The 27144-nt window shown below is 38.1% G+C and overlaps 1 pseudogene; it reads left to right on the top strand.

Annotated features, from left to right (window-relative positions):
* The first annotated feature begins 13858 nt into the window (after positions 1 to 13858).
* LOC115834638 lies at positions 13859 to 24843 on the top strand (annotated as a pseudogene).
* Positions 24844 to 27144: the final 2301 nt, after the last annotated feature.

Here is a 27144-nt window from a genome sequence, read left to right as displayed (position 1 = left end):
CACCTGGCTAATTTGTGTATTTTTGGTAGGGACGGGGTTTTGCCATGTTGGCCAGGCTGGTCTTGAACTCCTGACCTCAACTGATTCACCCGCCTTGGCCTCCCAAAGTGCTGGGATTACAGGCCACCTTTTGCACTCCACTGGCAGTACTGACTAGTTGCAACAGAGACCATATATGGTATTTTCATCACTGCACTGCTGCTCCATGCACTATGAATTAAAGTGATGTAGTTATTACTTGTCAGCGTTTTGAGTTCTGCACATGTAACTGTACCATAGTGTTCCCAGAACCAAGCCGGCTCTGGCTGCATTTTCTCGAGGCCCAGGAATGAGAAGCAGACAAACTAGGAAAGAAGGGAATTTATTGTTGTAACTGGATACAGGGAGAAGGTCAGAGATAATTCCATCAGACCAACTCACTCAAAGTTTTAAAATTTTCTTAGTGCTTATATAGGTTGGGGTTATGTGCCTATGTGCAGTGTAGCATTCGCCTAAGTCTGTTGGTAACTAATTTTGTTTCAACTAGAAGGTCAGAAGCAAAAAATGCTTGCTAAGTCTGATTAAAAGGGCCCCAGTACCCCCAGTACCTTCAGACCTATCTGCTGTGGAACCAGAGTGATTATTTCTATCTTATCTTCTTTATAGCTTGGTCTGGAGAGCTGCCTTGCGCTCTCCAATGAATCTATTCAAACAGTTGCCTCTGTTACCTTGACTCTCAGACAGATCCCGGCACTAAGAATTTAAGTTTGTCTCTATTATTTTGACTCTCTCCAGGTTAGGGAGAAGCCCATGCAAGGCTCCTACTGACCATATGTTTCATTTCTCGCTTTGATGTCTGGGCACTGGTTTCCCTAGATTTAACTATTTGCTCAATGTTAAGGCAGTGCTGTGGAAATTTGTTTGTGTAACTGAAGTACTGTGCAGACCTGTCTGTGTGATTGTCGGGGGAATTGGCCTGCCACAATAGCATTTTATTTATTTGTTAATGCCAGTGCATACCCATCATGTCAAACAAGATGGGGAAAATGAACTTCAAATGTCATAATTTTAGGCATGGTGGAGTGTGGATTATTTTGTTATTAAATTAGATGGCAAATCATTGTGTTTGTTACGCACTGACGCTACAGCTGTGCTAAAAGAATACAAATGTACATGAGCATGACTAGGCTGAAGATCTATCACAGTATTTCCAACTGACAGGAAAGCAACAGTGAGATAAACTAGAACATTTAATAGCATCACTGTAGAATTTCTTTACAAAAATAAAAAATTGAAATGAGGCCATTAAGTTTTGAGTGGCTCATTTGTGGGTCAAGTAAGGAAATCTGTTTATCAATGTTAGGTTATTTAAACTGAGTTTGACTGCAGCAACTGAAGAAATGTGTGCAGAGAAAATACACGTGTTTAAGACTATTAGCCCTTTGGGGAGAATAGTTGTTCAAAGAATTGAAGACATTGAGAGCGACATCAATAGTCAAATACAAAGCAGAGAAAAATTCATTTCAATGGTTTTGCTTGTCTCTTGATGAGTCAGTGATGTTACTAATACTGCTCAGTTGTTTTTTATTTAAGGAGTCAATCCCAAGTTTGAAGTGTCTAAAGAATTAATCTCTATGAATAGTCTGCAAGTCACAAGCACAGGAGGAGTATTTTCAAAGAAGTTGAGAAAAACTAACCAGTAAACTTGAAATGGAATTTGCTAAGATTTATTACAACTCATTGTGGTAAAAATATGTGTGAAGCAGAAAAAAAGCTTAGTTGGACAAATTTACAAATCTTATCAAAATGTAGTATGTTGAAAGCCTATTCATGGCATTATTCATTAGCAAGTTCTTTGAGGAAAATATTAGGGTCCACCATATGTTACTGAACCAATAGTATCAACAGTGAACTTCATTTACTCTTGTGGATTTAATCATCATCAGTTCTGCATTTATTGGGGGTCAGAAATAGAAGTTTAATCTTCTCTCTTGCCCTACTACACAGCAGTTTGATAACTTAGTAGTTGTTAAGTTTTATGTGATACTTTCGAGTTTAGGGGAAAATTAAAATTTTTCAGAATCAGAAAAATTAGCTTCAACTATTAAGGAACATTATGTGGCTTTGAAATTAACACTTGAGGTAGGCTTCGTAATGTTTCTTAATGAATTCAACTTAAAATTACAAGGTAAAACATCACATACATGCAAATATACTGTGGTAAAGTTATTTTGATGACAGTTAACATTTGAATCACAAGTAATGTCATCAGTTCTCATGTTTCCAAATGGTAAAACAAGAAGTGAAATCTCCACTCCTACACAGATTTACAGTGGATGTAATTTCCAAGACCAAATTATAGTTTCAGGAGCACTTTTGGACTTCAATTCAAATGCAAAGGGACTTTCTATATTTAAACATTCATTTAATTGTGCAATTGAGGAACTTTCACCTTACCTTCAATTGGAGGTTATTAATGTAATGACATACTGAAAAGCAAATATCAAAGGTAGAATCTAATAGAATTTCATAAATGCTTTCTAATCATGAATATGTTCAACTAAAATAATATGTTTATAGATTGACATTAGTATTGGGCAGTACCTATCTGTGTACAAAAACATTTTCAAAGATGAAATTTGCAACTGTTCATCATTAACAGATGAACATTTATGACAAGGAGCACTAACTTTGAACCCCAATTAAGCAAAATGTTATCTCCTAAAGAAGAGAAAGAAGAGTTCAATTTTTCTCATTAGTAGACTTGTATTACAAAAAATTATACTCAATTATTATTATATTTTAAATTTTATCTATAAATTTGTTTTGAAATTAATTTTCTCTCTTGGCATGTAAGTACCTACATAATATCTTTGATTTTAGTTCTTGGACTACAAAGCCTAAACCCCTGCTCTGGCGGAGTGTTCTTAGAATATAGGGTTGAAGTAACCTTTTAAGTCATGGCAGAAATGCATATGAATACTTACATTCTTGTGGGGACTCAATTGCAGCCTAAGGCCTGAAGTTTTCTATATATTTTAAATTCTTATTGATAGGTCTTTTGTCCCAGAGATCTCTGAACATGGAAAACAACACCAACCACTGTGCATTTTGGTGATGAATTAAATACATAAAATTAAAAAAATCCAACTTTTCCAAGCATTTAAACGACAATTACAAGTTGATTAATTCCCTGAAGCAATTTAGATTATACTCAAACTAGTATATCTGATTCTTTTAACAGGAGGTAAACTATACACAAATACAATCATTTCAAAACTATTTCTAAAGTTATGCTTAAACCTAAAACATCAGCACCATGATTTTAATTCATATTCATGTATTAGATCTTATATTTTCCAAGTGTTATACTTACTTTGATAGCTTCCTAGGGTTTTATTATTTTGATTTTTTCTCCAGGGATTTTGTAATTTCATGTGATGTTATAGGAACTGAATATCAAGTTAATTATTGGTTGAGATATTGGACCTGCTTATAGGAACATTAGATGGAGTTGCTTTTCTTTTGACAGTGAAGTTTTATGTATTGCATCATGAGACTCTTAAGTACTTATTGTTCTTAACTTCTGAATGGTGTTTATCACAAAAATAATTTAGTCTTTAGATTTCCCATAGCCAGCAATACCTGAGCCATTGTCCTGTTATGAAAACATATTCATTCCTTAAAGAATTTTACTATAATTAGTAAGATCACCTAGAAGATTTTTTTCTCCTAGGAGATGAGGATTGGCTCTGTAATTATCCTCTCTATTTAGAAATTTGGCTGATCCATCATTTTTGATACACAGTCAAATCTTTCTTTTACTTGGTAATTATGCATGACCACAGGTGCTGATAAAATGTTGAGCACCGTTTCTTCCCGTTACTGTATGTGATCATTGGTGATCCTCAGTCCTCCCTATCTTGGGTACTGTATCTGCTTTTCCCAGTATGACTCAGTTCACTCACTATCCCCTTCCCTATGTTTACTGTTGTGCCTACACAGACAAAAATATATTCATAATTTATAAAGAAATATATCATTAATAGAAGAAACAAAGGGTATTATATATTAATACCCTTCTACTCATGAAAATATAGCATATATTCTATTACTTTATCCTTTTATATTACAACTACCTTTATCAACACCCTCTATTACCCTTTATCCTTAGAGTATCACTATGAATATAGGACCTTTCACGGGTTTAATATATTCCAATTAACCACAATATAACTATTACATATTTGAAGCTCAGATTGTCACAGTCTGGCTTTGTGTGAGCCCTTGAAAGCCTCCTATTGTGTTGACATTCTTGAAAGCATCATTGCTGTCTGGCAACAACAGGATGTTCCAGACTCTGCTGATTTTTCCTGCCCTAGATGTAAATACAACCTCCTTCCAAGGAAACAAGAGTTCTTGCTCCCCATGGTAAAGAATAGTATAAGGTACCGTAGTCTGAGTACTAGCAAAACATATAAGAGTGAACATAGGGCAAAAGTACAGCTACTGCAGCTGTTGTTGGACTGTTTTGGGTAGTAATGGAGCTGGAAAATGACATGAATTCACATTGATATTTCTTATTTAGCATCTGGTACTGCTATACCATTTCTATATGTTTCAAAACCATACTGTATATGGTTTAATTGACCACTTAAATTTTCTCCTATGTTAACAACACTTTTAGAAAGGTAAGAGAAGGAGAGAATGATGAAGGCTGGATGCATTGGTCACTTCTTGTTAGTGGTTTAGGGTGAGAAATGTGGTTGTACTGAATTATAAGTATCACGTAAGAGTCAATCATTTATTCATTTAAGCCTACTAAGTGCCAGGCTTTATGCTAAGCTTTAATAATGGTGTTTCTGCTCTATGCAATCTATAATCTGGCAGTGGAGGCATTCATGTAACCAATAATTCTACAATTATTAACTGAAAGGAACACTTTGAATGAAACATTCATGGTGTGTTGAGAATGTATTACAGGAGCACTTAACCTAGTTCTGAGGATATTAGAGAGTTTTGATAGATGTGTGCAAGGAAAGGAAATGGCATTTAGCACGTTGGTGGTAAAAACAGTGAACCATGCTCAGAAGGAACTTGCTGTATTTGGAGGCATTAAGTGGCCCATCCAGAAATGAAATTGCAACCATTGAAGGTTTGTTATTTTTTAAGAAATAATTTCTTTTGCTTCTAAAGCTTTGTGAATTTACAAAAGAAGTCCATGTTTACAGTGTTCATTCCTACTAAGAACGCAAAAGAAGTGAGCATCTGTGCCACCATGAATGGTAGCCATAACGTCAGTGTTTGTCAGCAAATACACACGGACCATTATTCAAAACAAGTTCCTCTAAACTTGAATGATTGCCTCAGAGATCCTGCAGTCATTACCCACAATCTCACATTATATACTTGGGTCATTGGTATGACCACTGGGCACTGGAATGATACAGAGGTTTCTCTGCAGTGTGTTTATTTTTTCCCCAGGGTAGGTTCTATGAAAAGGAAAATTTCAGCTTACTTTTTGAGGGTAGAGATCATGGTTTATGTTTTCTGGCATTCTCAGCTCCTCAGCATGCTGTCTCTATAGAACCGGCACTTGATGCATGTCAACTGATCCATTAGTGTGCTGTAATGGCTTTGACAAAGGGTGCCCTTTTAATTGGTCGCTTCATTCTTAGGACCATACTTGGTGTTTCTTTGGTTTTTCCATTCTTAAAACTCAGGTTTTGCCATTGTATATTAAAAAATTCGTCTGTGGTATGCAAGTTCAGGGGATGAAGTCAAAGGCAGAGACTGTTCCAGGTGTGTGAAGCCCAGTGAAATGTCAATAAAGTCTGAACAGTAACCCAGCTTCCAGTGGATTGATCATCTGTTAGAAGAATTACCTAAAATCTCTAAGTTTTAACGAGAAGGAGTTCATTAATGGATAGATCTTATCACATCTCTGCAGTGGGTCTGTAGCAAATATGGCAGGTGAAGATTTGAAGGAAGAGTGATGTGGAAGCATTGCCAGGAGTGTGAGAAATCCAAATGTATATTTATTTCCCCCTGAATGGGAGAAGAAGAGACAACTGCTAATCCTTTCCATTTTATGGTGAGTTAAAATTTTTCTAAAATACTGTCTCAAATCTCTCTTTGGATTTTTATCACAACCTTCTGAAGTGGTTCCCTCCTCTATGTTTACTGTTGTGCCTAAACAGAAAAAGCACATATTCATAATTTATAAAGAGATATATCATTAATAGAAGAAACAAAGTTCTTATAATAATACTCTTTTAAAACTTATTAAAATATAGCATATAGGCCGGGCACAGTGGCTCACACCTGTAATCCCAGCACTTGGGGAGGCCGAGGCAGGCGGATCACCTGAGGTCAAGAGTTTGAGACCAGCCTGGCAAACATGGTGAACCCCTGCCTCTACTAAAAATACAAAAATTAGTAGGGCATGATGGCCTGCGCCTGCAATCCCAGCTACTCGGGAGGCTGAGGCAGGAGAATTGCTTGAACCTGGGAGGTGGAGATTGCAGTGAGCTGAGATTGCGCCACTGCACTCCAACCTGGGCGACAGAGCAAGACTCCATCTCAAAAAATAAATAAAAATAAGATAAATAAATATATAAATAAAATATAGCATATATTCTATTACTTTATCCTTTTATATTACAACTACGTTTATCAACACTCTATATTACCTTTTAACCTTAAAGAGTATCACTACGAACATAGGACCTTTCATAGGTTTAATATATTCCAGTTAACCACAATATAACTATTACATATTTGAAGCTCAGATTGTCACAGTCTGGCTTTGTGTGAGCCCTTGAAAGCCTCTATTGTGTTGACATTCTTGAAAGCATCATTGCTCTCTGGCAACAACAGAATGTTCTGGATTCTACTGATTTTTTTTCGTACCCTAGATGTAGACACAATCTTCTTCCAAGGAAACAAGCGTTCTTATTCCTGAAGTGGGTTTTTGGCAAGGAGTGGCCTTTATGACTTTACCCATTTATCTGAAGAGTGAATAAGGCACAGGAATTTATATTCTTTGCCTACACATATTATATTACCAATAAAACTGAGACTAGCATATAACTCTAAGCTAAACTCCAGACAAGGCTTATATGATCACCTTATTAATTAAAATGGCTCCCTCTGACATCACACACTCCTACCTCCCCCTGTTTAATTTTTTTCTCATAGTACTTATCACTTTTTAACATAGTATTATTAATTAATTCTGACTTTCCTACTAGAATGTAAGCAGCATGAGGGCAGGGAATTTTTGTCTGTTTTGTCTACCAGTAAAACTGATGCATCTACAACAGTGTCCTGGACGTCGTGAGTCCTCGGTCAATATTTGTTGAGTGAATGCACATGAGCTATACCAGAAGTTTTCTGGAGCTAGACTCAGCTGGTCTTGTTCATATGATCACTCAGTAGCCATCCTGAAGTTTGACTTATCTTCTATTATGACATTAGATTGGCATTATACATTATATATGGAGTACTTATTTGGGGAAACGAATTGCTGGAATGTTGAATATCTTTTTTATTTGAGACAGTCTCACTCCGTCACCTAGGTTGGAGGGCAGTGGCACAATCTTTGCTCACTGCAGCCTCCTCCTCCCAGGTTCAAGTGATTTTCATGCCTCAGCCTCCTGAGTAGCTGGAATTATAGGCATGCGCCACCACGCCTGGCTAATTTATGTATTTTAGGTGGAGACAGGGTTTTGCCATGTTGCTCAGGCTGGTCTTGAACTCCTGTGCTCAAGCGATCTGACCACCTCGGCCTCCCAAAGTGCTGGGATTACAGGCATGAGCCACCGTGCCAGGCCTGAGTATCTTTATTATGATGTCCAATGGAATCTTAAAAAATGGGAGTGTTAGGAAGCTAGCAGTTTGATGTTATTTCTCAAAATAATTGTATCACCAACTCAGGTGGCATAGCTAGACAGTCATTTAATCCAGTCATAATTGTATACAGATGAGGAAACTGACCTAGCACGGTTAAGGAACTAGCCTAAAGTCATATTGCTGTGTAGAGTAGAGCTGAATGAATAGAACATTTTCATTTTTTTTTAACTTCACAAGGTTAGAGGTCCTTCCCAGCATTCTCTGATGCCTGTATTAGAAGCCCACACCCACCCAATGCCTGCAGGGTTAGGGTTCTCCTGAGAACAAGGGTGTTGCCAGAATGGGTAATTGTGGGGGTGGGAGCAGCAGGAATTTGTATTGAGCCTCTCCCGAAAAGGACTTTAAATGTATGGCATGGATTTTGAGGTGATAAAATATTTAAAGTACTTATTTAAGTTTTATCTATGGGACCAGTAAGGTGATTTTACCATCTTGTTTTCAGGATACCATAAAATACATTTTTTTCCTGTTTAATTTTCCTTGTATATTTGTTAGCTGGAGTGAATCATACATTGTAAAATCTTTGAGGCAAGGGTCTGTGTCTTCTAAATTTACTAACTCTTCCCAGTGTCTGTTATATAGTACATTCTCATACGTCTCTGATATCCAGTGGTCATATGAAAGTTGAATAATAGATAAGAAACATTTGCATAATGAGAATATTGATCAGTCCTGTTAGTAGTAGACATTTCAAAGGAAGTAATTAGGAAGAATTGCCCAACATTGTCTTATCAGCCTTTTCCACCTGAATGGTTATAAAGGAAGACTAACATAGAGATGGGGGAAATTTCTTATTGGAACTTAGTAGCATTGCTTTTTCTCCTTTACCAGTATGGTATAAATAAGAATCTACTTGGCTCAGTTTTTCTGAGGAAAACAATATTCTTTTGTGATTGGATATATTCCAGGAAAATAAACTCAAATCATATAATGAAGAGTTATATCTTATATATTCAGTTTCTCCCTTTGACAGATACTGCAATCAGCGGCTCTTTGTACTTGCCAAATTTATTATTAGTTATGTCTAGCTCTTGTGATGGAGATAAACATTTCAAATAATAAAAGTTGTAGCATAACCTAGTGAGAAATAAGAGCTAGAAAAGTTATCAATATGTTTTCATTTTAGTTTGTGGTAAAAAATAGACCTACCAAATGTATAATGGTAGAATACAACAGAACTTTATTGCTTGTTTATGCAAGAGTTTGAAAAGGGTGTTTTCCCCTGGTCTGGTGGGTTTCCTTTGCAGTGATCTGGGGACCCAGGCTCCTTCCATCTAATGGATCTGACCTTCCCAACAGGGCATCACTGCATTCACCTGCTGAAAGGGTGAGGGGGAATAGTGGGAGATTACCTTCTTTTTTTAAAATTCTGAGCCTGGAAATGGCACACAGCATTACTGCTCATAGTCTGTTGATTAAAACTCAGCCACATGGCAAAACCTGACTGTAAGGGATGGTGGGAAAGATAGAGTAGCCACGTGCCCAGGGAAAAAATGTCATGGATATTTTTCATGATTTCCTTTCCTCCTTTCCCTTTTCTTTCTTTTTAATTTTTATTTTGAGATAATTTTAGACTTTAGACTTTAGAGTTGCAGAGATATTCCCTGAATAACTTTCTTTTAGCTTATCCTTATGTTAACATCCACATAATGATAAAAGAATTTTCAAAACCTGGCACAATACTATAAACTGTAAACCTTACTCAGATTTCACTAGTTTTTCCTGTAATGTCATTTTTATGTTCCAGGATCCAATTCATTTAATTGTCACATTTCCTCAGTCTCCTCCAATCTGTAATAGTTCTTGTCTTTCTGTTTTTTATAATCCTGTCACTTTTGAAGAGTCAGTAATTACTGTTCAGTAGTTTGGTAAAATGTCACTCAATTTTTTTTTTTATGTTTTCTCATGATTGAAATTAAGCATTCTAGGGAAGGCTACCATAGACTGGAGGGGATCTGCCCTTCTCAGTGCACCAAATCGAGGGTATGTGATGTTGATGTATATTAGAGGTGATGTTAGCCTTGATCACTTGGCTAAGGTGGTGTCTACCAGAATCCTCCACTATAAAATCACTATTTTCCAGATAGGTGCAGTGGCTCACCAGAAGTGCCAGGCATGGTGACACTAAAGTGCCTGGAATCCCAGCACTTTGGGAGGCTGAGGTGAGAAGATCACTTGAGCCCAGGAGTTCAAGACCAGCCCAGGCAATATGGCAAGACCCTATTTCTACAAAAAAATTTTTAAAATAAAATAAAATTACTATTTTCCCTTGGCAATTATCAAATATCTTGGAGAGATACTTTAAGAATATGCAAATATTGTTTACAGTTTACCTTTCAATTAGTAATTTTAGCACCCATCAAGCGATCTTGCCACAGTAATTTTTACTGTGATATTCTACTGAAAATTTTATGTTTCTTTCATTAAAAAATAAAGTTTTGGTGGCTATCTGATGATTACATAGATATTAAGGATCCTTGCCCTCCTCTCCACGCCCCCTATTTTGGAGATTAAAGTGACTATGGTTTAAATGATGTTAAGCCGTCATTTCAAGATAACAAAAGGGTTAAAGGATAAGGGACACTGCCACAGCTCTGTAGTGCTTAGATGTGGTTCAAATGGGAAGCTTCCTGGAATGGCAGTAAGAAGGCCAGGGTTTCAGTTACAATTCTACTATTGGCTGAATGTAAGGAGCTGTTTTTACTCTAATTTTCTAATTTGTAAAATAAGAGTAATTCTATACATTGTCCAAAGTGATGTGTGAGGATGCAGTACTTTGAATTACTAGGAAGGGTAATAATCTGTTTTATGAATTTGGAGCGTCCTTATTATACCAATTAAAATATATGTATTATCGAAGTGGAGCAAGCCTACTTGTGCTTATTTAAAAGGAACAAGACTAACATTTTTGTACATTTACTATATGCAGGCCCAAGCTTTGAATCCGTTAACTAATTTAATCCTCTTAGACTTTTACGAGAGCAATGTTATTAGCCCCATCATATAGATGAATAACTTGGGGCCCAGAGAGGCTAAATAACCTGCCCCAGGCCACACAGTCAATAAATAGTGGGGTTAGGAATTGAACCATGGTGGTCCAGCTCCAGAGTTTGGACTCTTCACCACTTCACTATATACTTGTGCCCTGGTTGCAGAACGGATGTTCATCTAGTACATGCTAGCGTGGCCTTATCAGCTAACTGCTTCTGTTCTGAAGTATTTAAGTTCTTGAATATTTAAGTAAATATTTTGTTAAAAATTTATATTTAACAGGGTTGTTAAATAGGTTGTTAAATATTTTGGGCATAAGCCTGGGTACTGGTAAATAAAAATATTTGTACATCCTAGTTATGTTTGAATTGAGCATGTATTCCATTTGAAATAAGTGAACCTCAGGAAGTATTTTTGGTGTTTATGATTGGAAGCACAATAATTTAAACATTAAAGTGAAAACAGAAGTATTGGACATGTATTTGTTAATTGTTCTTCCCAGTTTTGAGGCATTAGTCCACATTTGTCCATGGCCACAGTATATAAGTAGTATGGCTCTTGTTTAAAGGTAATTATTAGGTGGGTGATTGGATAAGTTATAAGGAAATCTAAGTAGGGTCACCAGTTTTCTATTCTTTCTATACATCTGGCACTTGCTTAGTGATTTGGCTCCTATTGTAGAATCTGGTTCAGTTTACAATTCTGCCTATTTTCTTAGCAGCCTGCCAAGCATTTCTGAGTGGTCTAAAGAACTCACTGCATTTCTCTGGTTTATGTGAAGAACTGGTGTCCCCTTTATTGGTGGTGGTGCAAGAGTCCTCTGCACTACACCATAGAATTACCTTCATGTGCATTTAAATGATTTCAAAAATATTCCTGCTTTCAGCTGTATGGCTTCAATTCACCATGAACCATTTACATGTATATCAAAGGCATGAAGTTCTCCTGCAGCAAATAGAAATTGTAGGGAAAGCTCTGGCTGATAGTGGGAGAGCTGGGCTTTCATTTTGGCTCTGCCAGTGACTTACTCTGTTACTTTGGGGAAAATCCTTAGCCTCTTTGGGCTCCTTATCTGCAAAGTTCAGCTTGGCACAGTGGCCCACACCTGTAATTCCAGCACTTTGGGAGCCGAGGCAGGCGGATTGCAAGCTCAAGAGATCGAGACCATTCTGGCCAACATGGTGAAACCTCATCTCTACTAAAAATACAAAAATTATCTGGGCATGGTGGCACGTGCCTATAGTCCTCAGGCCTATATACTCAGGAGGCTGAGGCAGGAGAATCACTTGAACCTGGGAGGTGGAGGTTGCAGTAAGCCGAGATTGCGCCACTACACTCCAGCCTGGGCAACAACAGCGAAACTCTGTCTCAAAAAAAAAAAAAAGGTCAAAATGACCTTATCCAGCTGCAGCTTTCTCTGATTCAGTGCTTCAGTGAGTTTTAGTGTAGTTTAGTTAATGATTTGTTTGTCTTGCCATTTAAATGAATGCTAAGCACAGCCCCCAGATAATGCTTATGACAGAAGGCTGCATTTTCACATTTCCAAGAAAGAACAGTAAATGGTGAAGTTGTGTAAAACTTGTTTTGAAGATTCACATAGTACTTTGTCAGATAAGACCAAAGAAAAGTGGTCACACTATATTTCATGGAGTCAAAAAGACCACCCATTTAAAAACATATCTCATTTTCAGAGATAGTAAAATGTGGAAAAATGTGTATTTTAGATTTGATCAAATACGGTAGGAAAGCCCCAGGGTCATCTCTCCATCATTTGATCATAGATTAACGTGCAGCCTTTCTTGGAGCCTAGGCTGCCCGATACAGATATGGTGTACATTCTTACCATATGGTCTGTCATAGAGCCACTTAGAGACAAGTCAGAAATTTGGACTAGAATGTAATTGACTAAGTGTGCCCACCTAGTGTGGCCATGTTGGGATGTGAAGGCTCAGCTCACAGTTGCAATTTCAGTGAAGACTTGCCTTCTTACTTTCTCAGATACAACCAGTCTTCTGTATACTCACAGGACTTTGTATATATTTCTACATAACACTTAGCACATTTTGTTGTAGTTATTTGCTTTCTTTTCTGCCTCTTCTCCTGAATTATGAGCTACTCAAAATTCTCTTAATGTTGTACAGGAGTGGCGTACAGCCTGGAATATAGTAGGCACCCATCATGTTTATTGAAGGAGTAAAGGTACAAAGGTATGAAGGAAAGAAGTGTGGCTGACTGTTTTGTGGATTATATTAGGGGTTTTTAGATTACTCAGCCACAATTCATCACCAGGAAAAAAGATGCAAAATGAATTTTATGTAAAGATTAACTTTTAGGTAATAGGATTATTTCATAAACTATTAGGAAAACTACATTATTAAGAAATAAGACTTATTTGAGTAAAAAAAAAAGAGTTTACTAGGCTAAGATCCCACCATCAGATGCCAAAAAGAACCAATGTCATGGAAGAATGTTATGACAAAAGGTGCTTTGCTCCAACACTAAACTGGCTCTGTCTGTGATTTGGGGCAGTTACCACACCTCCCTATACCTCAGCTTCCTCTTCTGTAAAATGGAAATAATAATAGCACCTGATAACCACTGTAAGAATGATATCACATAATGTTTGTAAAACACTCAGGACAGTACTTAGCACATAGTAAGAGAAGGAGATAAGTGTGAGCTATTATTGTTACTATCTCTATATGTGTCATCAGTGGGCAAAGAGTTGGGGACCAAAGGAAGTGTTTTATTGGTCTTTCATTTGGCAATTCTTTCAAGGAATTTTTTTAAAACCCAAGATTATGATTGAATAGATAGTTTCCTTATTCCATGTCCTTCACTTTCAGCTCTATGCAAGTATGCCCTTACTTAGGAATCCTCATTGTTCTCTCCTCTGGGATCTCCCAGTTTGCTAGAACTATCTTTTCCTCTCCCCTCCTTTCTTTTTCAGTGAATTGATTGTTCCTTTTTGCCAATGGACAGCTCAGCATTTGAAATGCGTGAAGATGCAACACAGAATAGTTTGTCTATGGGGACAATAAACACTATCTCTAGAATGGTAAGGTGGGGATTTATATCTTGTGATTAGTTCCCTCCAAGACCTTATGCAGAGCTCAGGCAAGAACCCCTTTTTAGATCAGTTCTTCTTAAATGACTCTCTTCAGAAAGATAGCGTCTCCTCTTAGGAACATTTCTCAATTTGCCCCCTCTCATAAACTCTAAACTCACACCCATTTAGCTCTTTAATGGCCCAACTCCCTTTGAATTGTTGCTTATAGTATTAATGAGTGCTTTCAGCTTAATGGCTTTTATCACTAGGTAAAATATATGCCTCTTAACTGGGATTTTCTAGGGGCAATGTCTTTAATCATGCCAATCAGTGAGCTTCAGACAAGTTAAAAGGGGAAACTTGTTTATTTATTTATTTATTTGTTCAGCTGATTTTTCATTGTCCTTCTTTTAGTGTTTGCTTTATCAATTTGGGGAGGCAGAATAATAATTTTTCCTATCTTCTATTTAAAGGGATCCAGGAGGTTTTCAAACTCCAAGTTGTAATCCATTAGTCATGAAATCAATATTGTGGATTTGAATTGCCATTTTAAAATTAATACAATAACAAATATTGTTTTGTGAAACTTTTGTTTCAGTAGTGTGTATGTATATGTGTGTGTGTGTGTTTGTGCATGTATATCTGTACATGTACTGGATCACAGGGTGAAATGTATTTCTTGATGTGAATGTAGTAAAAAAAAAGTTTGAGAAACACTGATCAAGGCCAGTGATTAAGGAAGAAATACTAATGTCTAGCAAAGCATTACTCTTAGATATATAAAGTTATATGCTATCATTTTCTTTTAAAAATGTAAATGTGACCTTACAGTTGTGTGTAAATGTAAGCTTTCCTTTGAGAATGCTGGATCATAAGTATTACATTTTAATGATCTGGTTTGGTGTTGTGCACTTATATAGTCCCAGCTACTTGGGAGGCTGAGGCAGGAGGATCTTTTGAGCCAGGAGTTTGAGGCCAGCCTGGGCAACACAGCGAGACTCGATTTCTAAAACAAAAAAGATAATTTAATGATCCTGAAATGATATGCAGTGATAGTACTTTGATTTAGTGGAATAACGGAGGAATCAGGAGAAATTCTTTCTACACCTACAATTACAGATAATAGTGTGGCTTTCCACAAGTCATTGCTCCCCCCTGGGCTTCAATTTCCTCATCAGGAAAATGAGACATAGAAGCTAAGCTGGAATCTTTAGTATTCTTTACAATGCAGCATTTCGGTGTTTATATCTTGAGACTAGTTCCCCTTAAGACCCTTAACACAGAGTTCAGGAAAGACTCTTTAAGCCAGCTATCATCTTAAGAAATGTAGTACCCCCTGCTCTGATCATGTCCTGATTTAACATGAAATAATTAAAACATACATTTTAAGTATATTTAAAAAAATAGCTCCTTTCATCATGTTTGTCAGTGAATTTTAGTTGGAGTTAGTATAAAGAAAAATTTAAGAACCGAGAAAGGAGGCAATATTTCTAATGTGTCTTAAGCAGAGAATAATGGCTTTCTAATTTTCCCTAGGAAAAGAAGAGGCTATGGTCACGGGTGAGCATTTTCCTGGTGTGTCTTTTGGCCTGCATCATTACCACAGCAGTAGGAGTGCTGATGCTCTCCTTGGTCTATATTAGCAACTCATGCAGACATTCATTTCAAACCTGAAGCCTGGCCTCTGCAAACAATGATTCCCATAGTATCAAAAGCTATTGATCCAGAATTTCAGTTTCTTAATCATTTACCTAAATCTAAAGTATGAATCACACACCTTAGGAAAAATAATTATTCTTAATGGCAACTTTAAAACCACCTTCTCATTGCATGTTTACTAAGCTTTCTTCTCTGTTGGAAGGGATGAACTGTGAGCCAGGATGAAGGAAGGTGAGAGATAGAGAAGAGGGGAGAGTTGCGTTGATGTTGACCTCAGACAGAAATGTTCTTCAGTAGGTAGTTCCATGTCTGACTAGAGTAGAGAATTGCACGTGGACAAATGGAAATTCCCCTATTCTCTTGCCACCCTAGGTGTCTCTTTAAATGTCTAACAGCGTCTAGACTGATAGCACTGCATGTGTTACTATTGCCATTCCTGGACTCTTACAGACCTATTCCTCCTCTTCCTTTCTGGGACTCCAAAACTCACCTTACCATCATTGCCTTTTCTCTTTTGCCTCCTTCTTACTCTATAGGCCCCATGCTCTTAGGAGGTGGCCTCCATGCTTATGGTGGCTTGTTTATGGTTTTCCAGGTGTTTGACTTCCTTGGTGGTACAATCCAGTGGGCCCGGTACAGGAACAATGTCAAAGACTATCTCAGAAATGAAGAAGAGGCCTTTGGCGCCAGCTTGAACAGTCAGAGATCACAAATGACTCTGGGGACCCTTAGGATAAAAAGCAATGGCCTCCAGGCCCTTCACTGGCACTTCAACGCCAATGAACATGACTGTCTTGCTCAGGTATAACTAGTTTGCCCACACTATCCTCTTAAGCATCTATGTTTTTTGTCCTGAGAGTATTATTTTAGTTGTTACAAAATCTGCTTAACTAAGAGATAGACAAACATTCAGGCTTTGGTTATATATTCAACTAGATTAATTAGCAGTGCCTTTAAGCATTAGTCTGTTTGTTTAAATTATTTTCGGCATCACTTTGAACTCTTTTCTTCAGTATGAAATCATTTTTCACACACTATTGTTAAAATAAGATCACTGTTTGGTCCTCTGAGCCAAAGCTAAAACCGGCAGCTCTGATCTAATGATCAAAGAAACAGCAGCTTTTCTCTAAGGAAAATAACAGCAACCAGAATAACAAAGTAGTTTTCCGTGTTCAGTCAGTCTGGAGTCTCTAAGACCAGGCCAATTGGATGCCCTTTTGTGGTTCAGACTTTTCAGAATGTTCTTGAAGTCTAGTGAAACAGAGATAGCTGGAGGTAAAATGAGTGTCCTTACTTGAATTCCAAATAATTCATTAATTCCCAAAAGTATTTATTGGTTTCCTTCTGCATTCCAGACACTGGGGAAGCAGTAGTGACTGAGCCCTCACAGAACTTTCAGAGTTTGGTCTTTCCCTGGTGATCTAGTTAAAGATGCAGAGCCAATTTTACGTGATGTTTTTGTTGTAGTTAATAAAGCCCTCTTTTTTATTCTTGGACAATGCATTCAATTTTAGAATTTATAACAGAGAGAGAGATTAGAGTTTCCTTTATATGAGACAAACTATTCTTTTTTTTCTTATAAGAGAACAGGAAGTCAGAGAGATTAGTTGAGTTTTCTAAAGATAAACTGTAGTCATTGGATTCACAGGGACAAAGCTCATGTTTTCTGACGTCTTGTCTTTTTCCACATAGACAAAATATGTAAAAGAGGATAATGTCTAAAACATTCATTTTCATGGCCTTGACTGGGCTGTGGCAGAGCAGTAGGAAAAAGAAAAGGCAGCTCAGTGGACTTTCCTGGGGGGAGACCCCTAAAAAGAAACTTCAAGCTAGGGAAATTGATCTGGAGCCTTCTCTAGTTGAAAATAGGCCCTGGGACCCAGCTCAGCCTGAGGAGGTTGTTCAGGCAGTCCTCACAGTTCATAATGTGAGCTATGTGGAGTTGAATATTCTCTAGATACCCAGAAAATTGTGGGATTACTGTTTCTCACAATCAGGGTAAGAAACTAAGCAACAGGATGTGAAGAAGTCCCTCTATTCCAGTCGTCCAGGGAGATTGCTTCTGCTTCTGAGTGTCTTCATGGAAGCTTTGGAAGGGACCCTGAGAGTAGGGTGGGCAAGCTGACTGGTGTGCCTGGCTTCACCACGAAGTCATTGACTCCCGTGCTATCTCTGCTCTGTATCTGGAGTAATTGGTGCCCTAATATGAATAGGTACACATTGCTGCTGCTCCCTGCTTGTGGATGAAGAGCATGCTCTTTAGAGGGCCACCTTTCCCCTGTATATATACTACCCATCTGGATTCGAGTTATACATGTCTATGTAGACAGAACGAAAACTTCTTTTTCATCCGCCCCTGTGGCTGCTCCACTATGTGACCATGAGTCTCTGGTAAAACAGAAATAACGGTATCTTCTCTGCCTACCTCACAGGGTAATGCTGAGGAACAGATTAGAGAATGAGAAAGTATAGAATTTTACAGAAGCAGAATCAAAATATGGTTTAGTATGAATAAAAAGTATAGACTTTGGAGCCAGACTGCTTAGGTCCAAATCTCGGCTTTTCCATTGATTAGCTGAGTAATCTTGGGAAAATAAGTTCTCTCCATAGTTTTCTTTTTTGTAAAATAGGGATAATAATATTACCATGCTTCATAGGATTGATGTAAGGAATAATCAAGCTGAATCAAATAAAGTGATCACATGAACACCTGACATATAGTAAAGGCACTACATGTTAGCTGTTATTGTTAAAATTGTATGCAGACTTTTTCTTATCTGGAAAGCACACACATATCTGTATGCATACATACACACAAACACATACATTTGTACCTGTACAACCAGCTAAGAACATGCACACATCCTCCCCAAGTGGCTTCGGTCTTTTTAAACTTTAAAATCTGCAGTCTTTGTTTTTGTTTTGTTTTCTGAGACAGAGTTTCGCTCTTGTTGCTCAGGTTGGAGTGGAATGGCACAGTCTCCACTCACTGCAACTTCCGCCTCCCGGGTTCAAGTGATTCTCCTGCCTCAGCCTCCCAAGTAGCTGGGATTATAGGCATGAGCCACCATGGCTGGCTAATTTTGTATTTGTAGTAGAGACGAGGTTTCACCATGTTGGCCAGGCTGTTCTCGAACTTCTGACCTTAGGTGATCCACCTGCCTTGGCCTCCCAAAGTATAAAACATGCAGTCTTAATAGGAGGTGATATTGCCCCCAAGGGGGCAACAACTTTTGAGGGAGACAAAAGTCTTACCCTTTTTATGTATAAAGAATAGATATGCATAGAGTATATAAAACAGTGGATTTATACGGTATACTGATCTACAGTATATGTATGGTATTAAAATTGCATAGGGTGGTAATAGAAACAAAGTCTAAAAGCATACCTTAAAGGGAAAGTAATGAAAAGATGTTGAGAAACATTGCTCCAAAGTGATGTTGGTTATGTTTTTCTGCTTATATTTTAGGGAACAGCATAGATTGGGGTGGTTGATGATGATGGTGAAGTAGTTACACGTACAATGTTATAGCTGGCCAAGTAATCTTCTTCCCTAAAAATATACTATACTGGATAAAGAATGTGGGGAATGAAGATTTTTTTTTCTTGCTTTTCTTTTCCACACATGATGAACTTCAGACTTTGAATGTTGATGATGTGTTTTTTTTCTGTAACTGAGACATTGCTTCCAGGTAACTTAAGATAGGTACCATATCTGAAAACACGTATCACCCTGAAGGTATGTATTATGTACCATATCTGAAAACACATATCACCCTGAAGTTATGACACAAAGAGAGCATGAGTATTTGTGTTTCTAGGGCAGCAGTCAGCTAAGTCCAGGGAAAATTGACTAATATGTATATATAATAGAAGTTGGATAATGGACTCAAAAGTACATCTTATATTCTTCCTAATGACAAAGTCTTGTTGAAATTGAGTTGTTTTTTATTTCCTTTAATTTATTTCCTTTAATTTTAGTCTTCCATAGGAAACTATAATGCATTGGCAGAAAGATTATGATATAATTAACAGAAAACTTGCTATAATTTGTATCTCTCAAGAGTCATAAACTCACCTGTTCTTTCTATGGGAAGAAATTTGCTGCAGATAATGCAATCATGTTTTCAATGGTTGATTGAGGCTTCAATGTGGATTTAGGAACTAAACTTTTCTGATATAGTTAATTATATTAATGAAAAGACTGGATGCCTGTGAGAGTTCTCTTTTCATTTGTTTTTAAATGCTCAACTGGTTATATTATATCATTGCCATTTCTTAGCTGTGAGGACCTAGGTAAATTCCTCAACCAACTTAGATTTGAATTCCATCATCTGTAAAATGGGGAGAATAATGCCACTGACGTTATAAGGTTGTTGTGAGGAAGAAGTGACATAATAAATGTAAAAGACAGAAAATTGCATGTTCTTGGTGAGGGCTGCATAAATGTTAATTATTATTATGATTGTATGAATTGCTAAGTTGCTAAGTAAGATGTTGGCTAATGGGGTTTCTTTTTCCTTTTTCTTTTGTAAGTATCAAAATGCCCTCACCTTTAGTGCACTCAGAATTTGTAACAGAATTATAATGGATTACGACAGCCACATTTTCATTTTAATGCAAATGAAATGCACTATGTGCTAAGTGGATGTGGAAAGGTAATTTATCTCTAAACAATTTTTTTGGGGGGGATTTACTTTTTAATGCAAAAAGAAGCAAATGGGAGGAATTTTTTGTTTTGCTTCAGTTGTTAATAACATAAAATGACTCAGTCCTAATGGCTTTCTGGGCACAGTTGCTACAGAGGAAACCATGAAGATCCTGCAAGGTAGTTTCTGAGTTTAATGAGACAGAAAGATTCAAGATGTGCATGAAAAGAGGCTAAGAATATTTCAGAAGTGGTAAAGATGTTATCACCATGATGGAAGGTCTGGAACACTTGCTTAGGTTTTCAGTTTTGCATCCTCAGGTAATGCATAGTGGAAGGTGCCGCCCTTGGGAGAGTGTGAAATAACAGATTGCCTCTCAGTGCAATGTGAATGTGGGTAGCTGGGGAGACATGGAGCATCAGTAGGGTGGCCATATTCCAGTTTGTCCAGGGTACCCCTGATGTATACTTGTTGTCTTGGTGAAATTATTGATCACCATCTTTAACTCTCCAGAAAACCTAGTTTGGATGATCAATTATATGGGTACCATAAGAAAAAACAAGCGGTGTAGCATGTTTCTATAATGATTTGATGGTGGTTCTTCCAGAGTTTCATGGATTTCTCTGGGGAAATCAACAATAGTATACACAGAGGGAATGGGCTTAGCTCTAAGAAGCCTGTACCTTTCTCCCTCTTGAAAGAAAGAACTAAAACCAGACTGGAATTTACTCATTATGTCATCATAGCAAAAGTCTTGTTTTATGTTTTTAGAAGTGAAAACTATAATGAATCGGAAAAGGGCATTGTGATTTTTCAAGGATTAGACTTCATTTTGTCATGTTTGTGTGTGAGCATTTGTGTACAAATTTAGTCTTTAACCCTTTTAAGGAAGATTGTTAGGATGTTGCTATCCCAGAAGGATGACTTTTGCCAAGCAAGTGCAGAGGAAGGCATGGGGGTAGTAAAACACTGAAATGTAAATCTTCTGCCTGTTGTGTTAGGGAACATCATTTGTAACCCTTAATTAAAACATGGCGATTGATGCCCTTTTTCATGATACTCTGTGTATTGAACTCACTAATACATTTCAAGGAGCATTTACTTTAATATCTTTTGATTTTTGTGGGGCTAGGAGATTTTATGTGCAGGAGTGAAGGATGGCCTCTACCTTCCACTCTTACCCTTACTAAGGAGTTCCTGTATAACCATGTGCTTTTATTCATCTGTTCTTCACTGTTAATACTTATTCTTAATGAATATTTGATTGAATAATGAATTGGATCTTCTGATGGTATCCATATAATTGATCATCCAAATTAGGCTCTCTGGAGAGTCAAAAGGATGTGATCAATAATTTCACCAAGACAACAAGTGTACATTTTATTTGCGTAAAGTTAAATAGACAGTTTTTTCCTCCTTAGATGGAGATTATTGGCACTCAGGGTACCACAGAATTCAACACTCACACTAGAGATGTGATATTTTTCACTATTGGAACCCAGCATTACATTAAGAGCACATGTAATTAGGATTTGCTTTTCATTCTTGCCTTCAACCCTGAAGACCAGGTGAGAATAAGTCAGCTTGAGAGAGATTGCCAAGTGTCAGTGTTCTGCACAATATTCTGCTAAGCAATGTGTCTGGACCAAAGGGAGCCTTCAGTAAATGTGTATTAAATGAATGAATAAATAAACCAGATGAATCGACATGTGAACAGGAGAATCAAATAGTCTTCTCATCTGTTTATAAAGGGATCCAATATATCACATTCTCTCTTAATGCTCCAAATTTTGAACCCTGAAAGAAAGATCAAAAAGCCAATATATAGAGATCCAAGTCACTTTATTAGTAATAAATCAGGTATTAGGGAATGTACTAATATTGTGGGTAGGTGGGTTTCCTAATAGTGGTCCCCAGAATTGGATAGGTCTCCCGTGTTGAGGCAGGTCTTTGTATATCTTATGGCATAAAGTAAAAGTGCATGCTCTTGGAAGGTTTGCCAGCTCCCAAGCAAAAAGAGGGAGGAGATGAAGTGAGCATGCCCAACTTACTCTTTTCAAGTATACTTGAGGGTAAAGGGTGGGGAGAGAAAAAAAAAAGAGAGAGAGAGAGAAATGGAGTTTATTCTATATGAAGAGAAAATTCAAGAGTAGTGAAGTAGCATTTCTTCCCTTTCATTCTTTGAGAAATCTATGATGACCTGTGTATACAAAACAGACTAAGATAAATTGTTCACTGCATTAAATAATTACTTGCTTAAAAAAAATTCACCCCTGGGCTCCTTGATGAGACGAAATGATGGGTTTGAGAAATGGAGATACATTGCGGAATTTATATTTTAAAGATTCTTAGGACTAGGTTGCCTTTTGAGACTGGGTGGGAAGTAAAACAGTCTGATTGGGCACCCCTGGGGTGAGTCCGGGAACAGACAGGCATTTCTCTTGGCTGTGGTTCTTCCTACAAGGAGACCAAACAAGGCCTCCACGGAGAAGCACAGATGAATTCTGCAGTCTCCTTAACAGGGCCTAAGCCCAAAGGTGGATCTGATCCTGGTGACACTCATTTCCCAGGATGACCCCCTCCATTCTTTGAGGGAGACTGGCTAATTCTAGCACCTGGGTCTCAAAACCTTCTTGGGCCTACCTGGCGAGAGGTTTATGGAGAGCTATATGAGAAAGAGTGGAAAGTTGGCTGTAGATGTTATTGGCAGGGGGTGGCAGGGAAGAAGGATTCTGGTGACCCCGAATTTCGGTGTGGGTCTCACTGCTACTGCCACCCTCTTGGTCATCATTCTCAATAGCCATTATAAGAACAAATCATAAAGCAAAATGAGATCAAATAAAATATAAGTAAGAAAATAAGGGAAAACTCAAAGATAGCAAGTTAAAGTTTAAAAAGTGAAGAATAAGAAAAGAGAATAGAAAAATGATTAGAATAAAAATGTTACGTATGTGCAAAATATGACAAAGGTAAAATATTAAAAATCAAAATTAATATGGAGGCAAAATAAGATTTAATGTGACATGAAAGGCTAATACCAACAAATTAAAGCTTAAAATTATGAAAGGTAAAAATGACAACTGAAAACCATTAAATACAAATCCCAAATTAGGGAGTAAAAATCTTTTAAAAAGAGAATAGAAATATGGAGTTTTTAAATGAAAGGAAACAAGAATCGACTTACAATAGGAAAGAAATAAATGAATCAGAATTTGGGGGGTAGAAGGAAGTTCTTCACTCCTCACCTACCCTCAGGAATGCCTGATTTGCACCTTGATGGAGGATAGTCCCCCAGCCCCCAACCCCCATCAGAGTAAGTGATGGGAAGTGCTTCTGATGGGGATGTGTTTTGCATCAGGAGTGTGAAAGGAAAAAGGAGGGAGGGAGGATAGACAGGCAGACAGAGAGGGAACATAGACCCAGAGAGAAACACAGAGTCACACACATACAGAGGGACAGAGACACACAGAGAGAGATACATGGAGAGATGCACAGAGAGGAAGAGACACACATACACACACAGACATACAGCCCCCAATGAAGAGAAAGACACAGAGAAACAGACATGAAAAGGGAGTGACACAAAGAGAAAGAAACAACACAGCCATACACAAATAGGAGACACACGGACATGCACAGAAAGAGGGACAGAGACCCGTAGAGAGACAGAGAGATAGAAGGAAAGACACACAGACACACACATGTCTACATACAGACAGACTTATACACAGGAGAAAGACAGACACACACAAGGACAGACAGACATAAAGACAAACGCACACAAACATAGACACACATGCAGACAAGACAGAGATTCACAGGCAGATGTGCACAGACGTGTGCACACAGACACAGGAAGAAACACTCAGAAAGGTAGACACGCATGTGCACACACACACACACAGAAATTGAGAGGCAGAGTGAGAAAGAGAGGTAATGTCAGAGAGGAGTGGGGGGAAGAAAGAGAAGGACAGTGACAGCCATATAGGGGACAAAGGCAGACAGAGCATCAGACCCAGCCCACTGGTCATCCAGGCCTGGCAGACGGTGATTACTGGCCCCAGCAGAGAGGCCATCAGTCTCTGGCTGCAGAGCACCAGGACCAATTACTTGGCAGCCTCTGGGCATGGAGTTCTGAGAAGGCTTTTTGTCTCTAGGTCCTGCTCATGGGAAGACGGATGGTCCTGCTCCATCCTTAAGGAGAATCACCTCCCCCGTAGGACAGAGGTCCCTTCTAAAGAAAGTTTCAGATGCTTCAGTCCCTCTAGTTATCAGACTCTCCCTACCACTCAGAGTTGAAAAGGTGAGCTCCCCGTGGCAAGGCAAAACTGGTATACAAGGTGACCATTTGCAGGAGGTCATAGCTGTGTAGGTAGCCAAGTACCGTGCAGTATCGCAAATGCCTTGACAGTTGTAAGACCTCTGCAGGGATCTGAGTAGTAGATGCTGACGTATCTTCTTTTGGTTTACACTATCAGCTGCAAACCCTTGACATGGACGATTATATCTAGGCTACAGGCAGACCCAGCTTTCTTCAGGAAGCAAAGTGAATTTAACAGGAGCCCCCAGTTTAAGGAGCACCAGGTAATCAACCTGCCTTAGAGTTGCTGATGAGTTCCTATCTATTCTTCCCATTTGTTGTTATTGCTGTTAAAGAAGGACCACTTGGTTAGTGAACTTGGAGCTCTTTACAAAGTGGAGGTGGGAAAGCAGGTTCGAAGCAGCCTGAGGGGCTCAGTTAACTTTGTGCTAAGGGAAAGTTTCAGTACACTCTGTAGATGAGCAGATCTATGGAGGAGACCCAATAAATTAAATTAATAGATTTTCATATGGACTTTAGCATGTGTGTATATAGTTGTTTACTTTCCTTTTGTTACTTCAAATGTATTACTCCAAATGTAAGTCCATTCTTGTTATGTTCATCAGTAAAACTTAATACATTGCAAGTATTTTTGTTAATAATCTTTGTGAAAGGAAGTAAAGAGGTTAGCCTACATATATACTTATTAAGGCACTGGAACCCAGAAACTCAAACCTCCTCTGCAGAGTTTATAAAGAACCCTAGACTAGCAATTCTCAATCTTTTCATTGGCATGAGATACCTTTAATAAAGCCAACATTTTCAAGAACTCATTAATACTTATTTTACACTAGCTGAGAAAATATTTAATGATAAACTGATTATAAATTCAATACCATCTTTAAATGTATTTGGATTTTATTAATCACACCATCATCTATTTATACTTGACAAATAGTCATCCCTGTGTTTGAGAAACGTATGGTTTGTCTATTGGCAATGCTGCCTGTAAATTTGAATTCAAGGATACTTTATTATGATTCTGAAGCTGGTGATTTTCAAGTTGGGGGATACTGTCTTAAGTAAAAAATAATTTGTTTAGACCTAATCTGCACTAGATTTTTGTTTGCAATTTATTTTATTTATTTATTTTTTTGAGACAGAGCCTCACCCTCTTATCCAGGCTGGAGTGCTGTGGCGTGAACTCAGTTCACTGCAACCTCCGCCTCCCAGGTTCAAGTGATTTTCACACCTCAGCCTCCCAAGTAGCTGGGATTACAGGCATACACCACCATGCCCGGCTAATTTTTATATTTTTAGTCGAGTTGGGATTTCGCTATGTTGGCCAGGCTGGTCACGAACTCCTGACCTCAAGTGATCCACCCACCGTGGCTTCCCAAAGTGCTGGGATTACAGGTGTGAACCACTGCACCCAGACTTGTTTGCAATTTATTTCAACAGGTATTTGGTACCCTTGCAGTACACTGGGTACCACCACAGTTTTGGGCTACTTTATATAAAATTTTAAAGTAGATATAGCTGGGTTTTAATGCCTTTGATCCAACCCCTTCAGTCATTGCCTTGAGATCTAGTGGGATATTTAAAAAGATATTTTAGGCTATTTGTTCCTAGGCTACAAAGAATCTGTGTTTGTCTGTCTGTCTGTCTGTCTGTCTGTCTATCTATCTATCTATCTATCTATCTATCTATCTATCTATCTATCTATCCATCGATCCATTGACCCATCTATCTCTATCTCTGAATAGTTACTTCTCTTGACTACAAGTACAGAATGTAGTGAAAATTAGGAATGGCTCACTTTTTGCAGCAGGAGGTGGCCACCTCCATAACGTACTTTAGGAACAGGACAACCTCTCCCTGCCCTTGACTATTTGTTTATCTAGCTATTCATTTACTAAACATTTACAAGCAATGACTATAAGTGAAGCATTATCTTAGATGTTAGGGATATAAAATTTTCTGTTAAATGATCTTTGCCCTGAAATAGCTTTCAGCCTATTGAAAGACACAGTAAAAACAGTGACACATTGTAATAGTGCTATGATAAGTATACATTGTAATAGGTGATATATATGTATATACACACATGCAAAGGATATATCTGTACATACATACCTAAATGAGACATCACACCCAGCTATGGGGTGTGAGGTAGAGGGTGTCAAGAAGTTTTCCCGGAGTCTCTCTGAATGAAGATTAAGAGTTAGCCAAAGCATGAAGAGGAAGAGGGAATGTGTGTGTGTGAAGGCTGCTCCACGGTGAAGGTTGAAGGAGCCAATCATGCCAGGCGTGGAAGTGTGAGAAAGCAGTTTACCGTGGCTGGAAAGGAGAGGCCCAGTGGTGAGAGGTGAGGGTGGAGGAGAAGGGAGGAATCAGGTTGGAAAAGACCTGTTATCCCTTAGATCCACCTTATTGTGAATTTAGCTTATTCTCCTTTTCTGGGAGAGCTAGACAATCTGAGAGCCTGGCAGCAATGGGAAGTTTGTGGTGGTGTTGGTGTTTTAAAGAGTTTTTGTTGTGAATGTTCACAATCCAGGAGGGGTAGTGTAGTTGAGAAACGCAGTGAAAAGCACAGGGCAATG

The sequence above is a fragment of the Nomascus leucogenys genome, chromosome 4 (genome assembly GCF_006542625.1).
Source record: "Nomascus leucogenys isolate Asia chromosome 4, Asia_NLE_v1, whole genome shotgun sequence".
Lineage (NCBI taxonomy): Eukaryota > Metazoa > Chordata > Mammalia > Primates > Hylobatidae > Nomascus > Nomascus leucogenys.
The sequence above is the reverse complement of the archived record's forward strand: the minus strand, read 5'-3'. Positions and strand labels throughout refer to the sequence as shown.